This window comes from Phascolarctos cinereus, unplaced genomic scaffold (genome assembly GCF_003287225.1).
Source record: "Phascolarctos cinereus isolate Bilbo 61053 unplaced genomic scaffold, phaCin_HiC Scaffold_1;HRSCAF=81, whole genome shotgun sequence".
Lineage (NCBI taxonomy): Eukaryota > Metazoa > Chordata > Mammalia > Diprotodontia > Phascolarctidae > Phascolarctos > Phascolarctos cinereus.
The window spans coordinates 160,396,055-160,408,985 of NW_027555514.1; positions in this window are offsets into that span (position 1 = coordinate 160,396,055).

Consider the following 12,931-nt stretch of genomic DNA (forward strand, 5'->3'; position numbering starts at 1 on the left):
ACCTCCTACTCACTCCCATCAAGATCCTCCCTAGACCCTTCCTTCAAGTCATCCCAGCCTACTGGCCTCCTCCATCAAAATCCTCCCTAGATCCCTCCCACAGTCTTTCTGTATATAAGGTCCATCTTGTCTCCATTAAAGGGCTTAGATTTTTACAATCTCGCCAATAGCTCACAAATGTTCAGATTCCTTAAGAGTCTGACCTGAAAGAAGGCTTGGGTCAAATTCATTCAAGCAGGACCCACATGTCATGATTTTGGAGTTCCAGTACCCCCTAAACCTTGGAACCTCAATAGTGATACAGGATAATCCTCAGTATTGATTATGGCCCTGGATCAGGCTTCATGTTTAATGACCTCATAGCTACCTTACTCAGATGACCTTGATTTAAGATGATTTGTGATTGTACTGAAAATGTCATAATCCACTCTGCGGCCTTGATGTTTTCTGGGGCTTCTTCTGCTGTCACTACTTTTCATTGGGAAACTCATTGTGAACTGCAAAGATCTGGCATCACCCACCACCTAGACCAGATCATTAACAAATGGGAGTCAATCCTTCCAAAGAAGGAAAGCAAAGTCTGGGATTTCTGGCTTTCATTCTTTTCTATATTCAGTTTCTTTTTTAGGAAGCTGCTATGTTCTTCATCTTTTTTTTTGTATCATTCTTCTGAGGTAGTTTTTCTTTTTCTCCTCCAGTGCTGCTATCTCACTTCTCAGACCCCTGAGGTTGGGTCACCCACTAACAGTTCTAAGGCCAAGTGGTTGAATGTCCTCTAGAAGATCTTTAGGACCTTGTCACCAAGGAGTGGGTTGTAGTAGGATCAGTATTTCCTAAGGTCCTGCCTAATAGGCTAAAATAGCTTTTCCTATATACCTACCCCCATTCAGTGTGAAAATGTGAAAAATGATTATGAATAACCAATATCTTGGGGAGGCTCAGAATTTCCCCTCCCCTTCTTCCAAAGTCCTGACTTTAAATTCAGTTTTTCTTCAGAAGGACGTTAATGATAATGAGATTGCAATGACTCTCCTTATTCTGGTCAGACTCCTCCCAATCTTGCAAAGAATTTAATCTAAGTAGGGAAACCCACAGTGTTCTACTCAAACTTGGGTGGAGACAGATTCTTTTGTCTAGACAGCCCAAGACTGGGTGTGGTCTGATATAGGGACATTTTCTCGGTCCAGGGGTGAAATGACGATGGAGTGACAACAGCCTCTGTTGGAAGGGTATATAAACTGTGTAGCCTAACCCCAAAAGTGAGCTCAGTTGCTGACTGAAGCTCCCATGTGCTGAGGTTTAGAGTTGGAAGAGCTGGTTCGGGTGTGAAAGAATTCACTTAGATATTCTCTGTAAACGCCTGGAGCTTTATTACATGAAAGCTTCATGGGCCTGAGATCAGCAAGGAGTTAAACAAAGATCCTGATATAGGAAAAACCCCAGGCTTATGTAGAAAGAAAGATATACAGCCTGTGGGATGATGGTGTAATTTTAGGGTTTCTTAAGGAGGTTGAAGTTTAGGGCTTCCTAGAGAAGGAAAAATTGTCATGACACTGGTTGGGGAAGATGAATGACAGGATAAGGAACACAGGATATGGGAGACAAAGGCAATTCTTCTGGTACAAGTTGTATGTCATTTCAAGATAAGAGGAAAAGGACTTGAGAAGCTCGCAAATTCCAGGATCTCAAGGTACAGGATGGGCTTCAGAATGAGCCTAAATTCCCTCAGGGGGCCTGGGAAAGTAACCCTTACCATTATTTTTAATCCTAGGGCACCCTTTGTACCCACACCACATGCATTCACATGCATGTCCGCCTGCTTTGAGAGAAATAAACGTGCATATAACCTAATTGTCGTTCTTAGACCTAACTCTGGAGGTTGACATCAGGAAAGGTTAATTTTTCCTTAAAAGGTATCGAAACCACTCTCATGATGTAATTTTTTTCCAGAGGGCTAAGGCTCAAATCACTGTGGTATTATACTTCTGGTCACCTAAGGACAAAAGCTAGCACAAGAGTTAGAACAACCCTCCTTTGATGACTTGCCTACAAAGCAGCATGGTCCATACATAGGTAGGGAAATTGCTGCTAACTAAATTAATGCTTTTATCCCCGCTAAATGCTAGTGCTAACTAAACTTTCTTTTGCTTATTATTAGACAGTCTACAAGTAGACATCTTTTTGTTCTAATCCTACACCTGAATCACCAGACTGGCCTGAGTCAATCTTGGACTATAATAACTTGGACTTTCTGACTTGGAGGTTTTCTTCTTTCCCTTTCCTACCCTGTCAGCTTTGGTGACTGTGGCACATGGCAGCAAGCTGGTATGCTTGCCTAGATAAGCCTATAGTATCTGACTGCCTCTTCAACTTTGTGTTTCTTTTCCAGAGCACAAACAAAAGAACAGGAATCCTGAAATGGCTATTTCTATCCTCTGTGGCAAACTCATGGGTTTGAGAGACTGGGAGTTCTTAGCTTTTTCAGATAGTAGAGGAAAGGCCTGGTGTGCTGTGGTCTACGGGGTCATAAAAAGTTGGACACAACAACATAGTTTTGAAGCCAGGAAGCCAAGTCTGAGAGAGGTGTAAAGTCTGGCCTGGGCCCCTCCACAAAATCAAGGCCACAGGAGGAAGTGATCAATGGGAGAAGGGAGAAGGTCTTACAAAAGGATATTCCAGGTTGAGAAGGCTGAAGAAATGGTTGGGTATTTCTAGAGCAGGAGGCCCTAAGCACAGAGGTTAAGTTTTAAGTCTTTGTCAATGCATGTTAGCAGTCTTTTGTGTTCTTTGCATTTCTCTTGTAATTGAGAGAATGACAGCTCTATAATTGATCTGCTTTGTACTTTCTGGGAGTACTTTTCTGGGAGGGACTCTAATAATCCCTTTCTGGTAGGCCACCTAAAAACTTTAAGTGATTTTGCCCTCAGGGCTCCAGGGTGGGATCATAATCAGAGAAAAAGAGGAAAAGGATGAACCATTTCCAGAGAGCCTGGACTACTGAAGTCTATGTGAATTCAGAACTGGGGACCCTTGACGGGAGGGGCGCTTTTGCTCCCTGGGCCACTAGATCTGTTACACTTGCAGTACCTTCCTTACAGAGATATTTTAAGTAAAGTACCTTGTAAACCTTTAAAACACTATACAAATATCTTTTAAAAATTCTAAGGTGGTAGTTGCCACGGATAAGTCAATTTTATAATACGTATCTCCAATAAGAAGGCAACTAGCTGGCTCAGTGGATAGAACACTTGGCCTGGAATCAGAAGGATCTGAGTTCAAATCCTGCCTCAGACACTTACTAGCTGTGTGACCCTGGGCAAGTCATTTAACTTCTGTTTGCCTTAATCCACTGGAGAAGGAAATAGTAAACCACCCTAGTATCTTTGCCAAGAAAACCTGGAGGACAGTATTGGTGTACTATGGTCCATAGGGTCATGAAGAGTTGAACACAATTGAACATACAATATTCAATAAATATAACCAACACTTTTTTTTTAAAAGCTAGCACGTGTACTAGGAAACCTGTCAAAAATTGAGTAACTGTTGGTAATATCTTACCTCTACTCATGCTTGGCCTTGACCTCCACCATGCCTTTCCTTTTTTCTATTTGGATAATTATTATTTCTCCCTCCCGCCCAAGGCTGATAATGTTGATTTAAAGAGAGTGAGTAGTGAGACTGTTTTTCACTTTTCCTCCTTCATCAAGAGTTCTGTTCTAATAACTACTATCTTCATTCCTCTGGGAGTCTGCAAGAACATGCTTTTGGAACGAACGAGCAAAAAGCCCCAAGACAGGACGGGGAAATAACAAAAGCTGTGCAGGTGAAGAAATCTGGAGGTGTTTCTTTTTTTATGTTTACCTTGGCAAGCACTTTCTCCCGTAGGCCACGAAGGGCTCCTAGAGTGAGGAGGCATGGCAATCTAATGGAATTTTCTGGATGGCCATATTGGCTGCAGCAGCCACGGCTGATGCTGATGTTACCCGAGGATCACGGGAAGAAAGCCATTGGTATTTCCCCAATCAACAGTACCCAAAGGACAAACAGCAACCAAACACTCAACAGTGCCTAGAGACACAGATGACTGACATCCTCCCACTGGGGGCAAATTGGTAGCAGAAGAGACTGGCAGATCCTGAAGTTCTTACTGGTTGGTGAAATGGATGGGAATAATAATTTATAATCCTCCCACACTTCCCTTTGGATTTCTTCAGTTTAATTCTGAAACCTGGAGTCTGGGTCCTGGGCATACACACACACCTTTCCTTAAATCTTTTCTAGAGCCTTTGGATGAAGGTAAAGGTTTTTGGATATACTTAAGATAGAAGGCTCCACTTTGGAAGCCTTAGTTTTGCTTTCCCTTTCATATAAAATAATATAAAATACGATTCTTACACATTCCCCTACCTCTAATGCCTTTTAGCAATGAGCAGGCATACATCAGTAGTCAATGTGAGTTTGTTGAGGTGATAATATGTTAAACATTCTACATTTGAAGTTTAGGCTTGTGTAACTACATGCATTTTGTAGTTAACCACTACATTTTACAAAATAACACTTTTTCTCAACTTATTTGGTTTCTAAGGTGATTTAAAAAATTATTTCAACGTGTCAAAACTGCTGATTTGTTCATATGTGTGTGTGTGTGTGTTTATCCCAGTGGTATATAAGCAAATATGTTTTTAGGAGAAAAAAAACCATACTAAATATATGAGAAGTAACATTATGTAGCAGAATAAGTTTTAGACCCTGGGTTTGAATCCTACCCTCAATACTTACTAGCTGTGTGCAAGTCACAAGGGCAAGTCACTTCTTTCTAAGCCTCTTTTCTTTCTTTCTTTATTTTAATTAATTAATGTTTAGTTTTCAACATTCACTTTTATAAGATTGAGCTCTAAATTCTTCCCCTCCCCAAGATGGCATGCAATCTGATACACATGATAATACAAACATATTAAAAATATTTCCACATTAGTCGTGTTGTGAAAGAAAAATCAGAACAAAAGGGAAAAACCACAAGAAAGAAGAGAGAGAAAATAGTATGCTTCGATCTGCATTCAGACTGCATAGTTCTTTCTCTGGATGTGGAGAGTATTTTCCATTATGAGTCTTTTGGAATTCTCTTAGATCAGTGCGTTGCTGAGAAGAGCTAAGTCTATCCAAATTGGTCACCTCACAATGTTACTGTTACTGAGTACACTTTTCTTGGCTTAGAGCTGTGCTATACTGACTTTTATCATAACTTGCATCAGTTGAATGCAATCTCCTTGAACGTGGGGTCTGTGTTTATTTTTGTAACCCCAGTACATGATGTCTGGCACGTAGAAGGCACTTAATAAATTCTGGTCAAATAAATGTCTGTAATTATGCAGACATTTTATTTCCTTTATTTTATTTTATATATTACTTTATTTACCAGTTCTTTACCTATAAATCCTATAGGAATGGAATTTGTTTCAAAGTTAAACGCTTTTTAAAAAATTAGCAAATATCTTAATCAAGGGTCACTAGCATTGTATTTTCTAGCTTGTTACCCTCACTTTATAGGTAAGGAAGCTGAAGGCCAGAAACCTGAAGGGACTTGCACATGGTCACACAGCTAGAAAATGTCAGAACCAGGTTTCAAATCCAGGCCTATACACTTCTTTTTTTAAAATCAATTAATTTTTTTAGTTTTCAATATTCACTTTTATAAGATTTTGAGTTTCAAATTTTTCCCCTCACTCTCCTCCCCACTCCCCAAGACATCATGCAATCTGATATAGGCTATACATATACAATCATAGTAAACATATTTCCACATTAATAATGTTGTGAAAGAACAATTAGAGCAAAAAGGAAAAACCACAAAAAAAGAAAAAGAAAAGAAAATAGTATGCTTCGATATGCATTCAGACTCCACAATTCTCTCTCTGGATATAGATAGCATTTTCCATCATAAGTCTTTTGGAATTGTCTTAGAAGAGCTGAGAAGAGCTACGTCTATCAAAGTTGGTCATCGTACAATGTTGCTTTTACTGTGTACAATCTTTTCCTGGTTCTGCTCACTTCATTTAGCATCAGTTCATGTAAGTCTTTCCAAGTTTTTCTGAAGTCTGCCTGCTCATCATTTCTTATAGAACAATAGTATTCCATTACATTCATATGCCACAACCTGTTCAGCCATTCCCCAACTGATGGGCAACTCTTTGATTTCTGATTCTTTGCCACCACAAAAAGAGCTGCTATGTTTTTGTACATGTGGGTCCTCTTCCCTTTTTTATGATCTCTTTGGGATATAGACCTAAACCTCTTTTCTTAAATGTAAAATATAAAACATTTTGTGGTTTTATAATATATATAGAATATATAACATTTATAATATAACAATATAAAATAATTATATACAATATCTCATTTGGTCTCAATCACAAAGGTTCTATGAGATAGATGCCAAAGAAGTTATCTCTTATAAATATTATTTAATAATCTATTGTGATTATAGATTATTATAATTTACAAATTGTATGATATATCATAACTTATAAATGATCACATTATAGTTTATAAGAGGTAACATCTATTTCACAAAATCCTTTGGGATTGGGGACCAAATGAGATAATGTATATAAAGCATTTTGGAATTCTTAATTTTAAAATATCAGTTATTATTACTATCTATAGTTAAAATTAAGCTAATTATATAAATGTTTTTGTCTATATAAGCTAAATAACAAGTTTATCTTTTTTTCCCACTAAGTTGGATGAATAGTAATTTTGGCAACATATAAACAAATAATTTTTCAGGTTCCTACTTTAGGTAATTCAATTCTTGAGCAGAGCACCTATATTAGTAACACACACACACACACACACACACACACACACACACACACACACACACACACACACAAACCTCTTAATAAATTAATGAGTAAAATGCTGTTGCCAGTGATGTCTGGGTAGTTTTGGGGTTTTTTTTTGGTTTCAAATGTTGCAAGCGAATCACAGATTCTTCAAGTTTGTATGGGACTTTAAAGAATATGTAGCCCAAGCTGTATGTGAGGAAGGATAAGTGATCATCAACTCTTTGCTTAAACATCTAAAGTGAGGGGCCCTTCTTCTATTTCCTGAGGCAACCCACTCCAATTTTGTTGTGATTGTCGTTCAGTTGTGTCTGACTCTTCCTGACCTCATTTGGGGTTTTCTTGTCAAAGATACTAGAGTGGTTTGCCATCTCCTTCTCTGGCTCATTTAACAGACGAAGAAACTGAGGCAAACAGGGTTAAGTGACTTGCACAGGGTCACAGAGCTACTAAGTGTCTGGGGCTGAATTTAAACTCAAGTCTTCCTGACTCTAGGCCTGGATAGAGTCTGCTGTGCCACCTAGCTGCTCCAATTCTAATTTTGGAGAGTTCTAGCTGTTAAGCAATTTTCCCCCAACATCAAGTTGAAACATTCTTCTTTGAATTTCTCCCCACAGTTCTTGTATCTGACCTCTGACATGAAACAGAACACGTCTAAGCCCTTCTGCATGAAAATCCTTCAAATATTTGAAGATACCTCTCCTGATCTCTTTCTTAGGCATAGGGCATAATTTCGATGTTGCCTTCCTCACTGTCTTCCTCTGGACAATCTCAGTCAATTATAATCGTTTATTAAGTGCTTACATGTGCCAGGCATGGTGCTAAAGCTTACGGGTACAAAGTAACCCAAAAACACTATTCCTGCCCTCAAGGAGCTCAGGTTTTAATGGGAGAGACAATGAGTCAGTAAGTAGGTCCATATGAAATACACACAGAGTAGATGGGAGGTAATCTGAGAGGGGTGGTCACTGGGGCAGTGAGAAGAGTCAAGGTATGGCAGAGGTCCAGAGGAAGAGCATACCCGGGCATGGAGGACAACCAGTGAAGAGGCAGGAGGAGAAAAATTGGGTTCTAGTAACATCAAGAATGCCAATGTCACTGGATTACAGAATACATTGAAGGGAGTAAAGTATTAGAAGACGGTAAAGGTGGGAAGTGGCTAGATTGTGAGAGGCTTTTAATGCCAAATAGATATTATATTCAATAATAGTAACAATAGTTAGCATTTACATGGAATTTTAAGATTTGTGAAGGTTTAATTCATTATCTCATTTGGTCCTCAAAACGACACTAGTATCACCACCATTTTGCATATGAGGAAGGGCAGAGTGGTTAAGTGACTTGTTGCCCCTCTCCTACAGACACACTTAATACAGCTGAAATGCATCTGAGGAGGCATCATTCACACTCAAGTCTTCCTAACTCAAGGTCCAATGCCAATAGAGAACCACTAGAGTTTACTGAATGGGTGTGGGGGAAGATGGGTGATAGGGAGAGAACAAACTACATCTTATCAATGTCCTTCCTAAAATATGGTTCCTAAAACTGACTACAATACCCCAGCCGTTGTCTGACCAGGGTGAAGTACAGAAGGACTATCAATACCTTATTCCCCAATACTATGCTTTTCTTAATGCAAGACAAAATGACATTAGTTGTCTTGGCCTTTATATTACACTATTGACTCATACTGAGCTTATAGTCATTAAAACCACCAGATCATTTTTAGACAAATTATCTAGCTATACTTCCTTTATTTTTTATTTGTGAAGTTGATTTCTGAACCCAACTATGACTTTATATTTATCCACATAACATTTTATCTTATTAGATTCAGCCTAATTTCTTAATAGATTCAGTTCTGTCCTGTCAATATTTTTTAAACCTTGTTCTGTTTTCCAGTAGGTTAATTATTCCTCCTAGTTTTATGCCCGCATATTTTATAAGCATGCCACCTATGGCTTCATCCAAATCATTGATAAAATGTTAAATAACAGAGCCAAACATAGATTTTTGGGGTACTGCACTAAAGACGTAGAACAAGTGATGACTACTGTGTATGTTCAGACATTGAAAAAACTCTGAATTCACCTAATTGTACTACTGTCTATCCCCATCTCTCCATATCTTTCACAAGAATCAAAACTTTTTGCTAAAATCTAGGCAAACTTTTACTGTTGAATTTGCCTTCATTTTTTGTCATTACACCCCAGCACTGTACTTGGAACATAGCAAGCACTTAATAAACTATTATTAATTGATTCTCCCCTGAATAGAAGAAACCAACCAAACAAAAACCAAAAAACTGAGAGCAAAAAACTTTCTTATTATCCTTAGTCTTATTCAGCCACACTTCGTTTTAAGCTTTTCTACTACACTATTCTTTTAGAACTACAGTTAACCCTTCCACATCGAGACATTACCCATCTTGGTTTCAATATATCACAGATTGGCATACAAAATTAAAAGGGAATTTTTCAGAAGGTGCAGAGAATACATGAAGGCCAGTGGACAACTTAACCCACATTTTACAATAAACCCATAAAAGAAAAAGTTGAGACTTCTTCCTTGGTATGAAGGGAAGGCCAAAAACATTTTACCTGGATTTTTCAGATCACTGGGGCGCTGGGTCCCTATCCCTAACTATGTGGAAAGGATAACTATACCACACTTTTTAGTCATCTTCTATTATCTGCCCTTGCCTCCATCTTCTTCATAGGACCACCAGGTGGAGGTGCTGAGCAAGGTTAGTCAAACAGTCAATCACCCCTTAGATTAAGGGGCCACCCTGGGCAAATGCTAGAGGCAAAAGCTTTCTTTTCAAATCCAATGATCAAAGAAATGGCTACTTTCTTGCTTATCAGCCTTAGGCTCACTTTACCAAGAGTATTTTTCTGGTGGATGGGGTTTCTCTGTTTATGTCTCTTTTTCGGTTTTTGTCTTTTTGTCTTTCTCTGCATCTATGTCTATGTGTCTCTTTTTCTGTGTCTCTGCCTCTTCCTGTCTTTCTCCCCTCTCTCCATTAATACTTTGTTCCATGGGATCCCATCTATTCTTTTTTTCTGTGAAATCTTCTTTTACCTGTGAAATTTGCTCTCCCCAAATCTAGGACGCATGTCAGATTATTCTCAGCTTTCCTTTTCTCTACCACAAATTATAAAATGAAACCGTTACTTCCCCCCCTCAAAGTTCTGATCATTGTCACCTCATCAACCAGATCCTCTTTATGGGTTGGAATCAGAACCAGAATATAATTTCCTTGTGTGTTTTTTTTTTCCACTTCTTGGAGGATAAAGTGATCATTAAAGAAAGGCAAGAAATTATTAGCTGCTCTGCTTTTGGCATGAAGAACTCCATCAGATGTCCAAATAACTGAAATTCCTAATTACTATTATACCATGCTTCTCTGCCAGGCTTTTGATCTGTTTTAATAAAAGATGGAGAGATTTGGGCTATGTGAGAACACAATTAGCAAGATTTGGAATTATTTGTGTCACCAGACACCACGTATTCCTCAATGGTTTGATGCAGACTTGGAAGGAGGTCTCCAGTAGAGTACCCTTGGATCTATACTTGGCCCTGAGCTATTTAACATTTGTATCACTGACTCAGATATAGGTAGAGATGGCATGTTTGTCAAAATCACAGATGAGAAAAAAGTGAGAATGTAGACTATTGGATGACAATATCAGTATCCAAAAAATCCTTGAAGAACTAGAGCACTGACTTGAATCTAGGAAGATAAAATTTAATGGGACTGAAGATAGTCTTATTCTTGAGTTAAAAAAAATCAAGTCTCAGTAATATCTATGACATCATATTTGCCTTCTTATATTAGGATCCTCTCATTAGTTAATCTCATTATCCATATTTTGTACATTTACGTATAGACACCTGAGGCCATTGAATTAATTATTAGTACTTTACTTCATTGGATTTTTCCTCCTGTAAACTTCTAGGTGTCATTAGACACCTAGATTTAGAAATGATCTCAGATACTTTCTAGCTATATGACCCTGGATAAGTCATTTAACTTATCTGACCCTCAGCTTCCTCATCTGTAAAATGTGGATAGCAAATATATACCAGGGTTGTTGTGAAGATCAATTGAGGTAATACATTGGGTACTTTGTATTTTTTTTTGGGGGGGGAGGCAATTGGGGTTAAGTGACTTGCCGAGGGTCACACAATTAGTATCATGTCTGAGGCCAGATTTGAACGAAGGTCCTTCTGACTCCTGGGCTGGTGCTCTATCCACTGCGCCATCTAGCTGCCCCTACTGGGCGCTTTGAAAATCTTATAACACTACATGAACATGAGTTACTACATGTACTACTTATTATTATCACATTGTACTTATTCTCTATGATATTTATCTTAGTGGATATACATAGGATTATTTTCTCCTTTTCCTTTTTCAGTTTAAAGTCCTTTTATTAAAATCATTATTTCCTGCCAAAACCAAAAGTGTATACATTAATTTTCTAAAAAGCATAGGGTATTATACAAAGTAATTTTTCAATAATTATTTGTTGATTTGATATGGATATTGACATGATCCAGAGTCTGTGGTCCACCTTTTCAGAATAACGTCCACAGACAATGTTTTTGAATAAGGTAGTCCCTTCCTGAGCCATATTCTAGTCCTGGGTCTCATGTCAGGCAAGAGATTCAAAGGAAATCCAACTGAATTATCCAAACCATTCCATCTGGCTTTTATTCTTAACTACACATATACTATTCTCTATGGTAAGTGGAATTCATATTCCCACTTGAACTTGAAGTGCTAATTTGTTAATAGCTTCCCTAGGGTTTTGCTAGGGTATGACAACTTCAATGATTTCATCATAGTTTAAGTGTAATAAAACCTCATTCTATATTCACAGGTATTAAAGTTCCTAAATGTTTTTTAGTTAGTCTGTTTCTCCGTTTTGTTTTGGTCAGAGATTTTAAAAACCTTTAGAAAGACAAAGTTGAGTACTAAGACTTCTGACTTTCAATTTAGGCTGGTCAGGAAGAAAATAGGGAGAGTAGAGGAGAAAAAGCACAGGAAAGACAAGAATAGATTTAGTAATGTATGGATTTGATTTGAAGGGTTGAAGATCTGATACTACACTCACAAACAAGACCTCCAAGAAGGGTGAATTCATTACATTCCAAGGTAATGTAAAGTAATTTTTGGATGGCTGTAATTATTAGGAATTTCATCCTTCTAATGAACCTAAATTTTCTTCTTTGAAATTCCTATCACTCTTAACTGCCCTCTTGAGCAAAACATAAATTGAGTACCTCTTCTATATGGCAGCCCTTTAAATACCTAAAGACTACTGTTTTGTCTTGCATATATTGTATCTTCTCCAGGCTAACCATCTCCAGGTTCTTTAGTCTACACCAAGTCTTGAATTTTCTTATCATACCGATTTCCCTTCTATGGATGGGCCCTAGCTTTGTCCTAGATTCCTAAAACATGGTGCTCAGAACCTGAAAACAATCCCCATACGTAGTCCAAGAACATTTCCTCTTCCACCTCAATCAGGCTGTGTCTGGTGCCTCCAAAGCTCTTCCTCTACGCTACCACTCTTAGAATCTTTAGTTGTTTAGTTGTTTCAGTCATGTCCGACTCTTCTGGTTTTCTTGGCAAAAGCTACTGGAGTAGTTTGCCATTTCTTTTTCCAGCTCATTTTACAGATGAGGAAACTGGGGTAAATAGAGTTAAGTGACACATAGCGGGTAAGTGTCTGAGGCCACATTTGAATTCATGAAGATGAGTCTTCCCGATTTCAAACTCAGTGCTCTATTCATTGACACCTAGTTGTTGCTTTTACAATCAAGTTCCCTTCAAGGTTTTGCTCAAGCACAACCTCCTAGAAGAGGTCATTCCTGATTCAACCAGGTGGTGCTCCTCCCAAAATAATTTATTTTATACATATTTTGTATTCATTTACCTGCGTAAGTATTGTTTTCCCCTAGTACTATAGAAACTTTGAAGGCAGGTATAATATTTTGTGTCTATATTCCTAGCACCCAGCACAGTACTTTCTACATAATAGATGCCTAATAAATGCTTTTTGAACTGAAATGGAAGT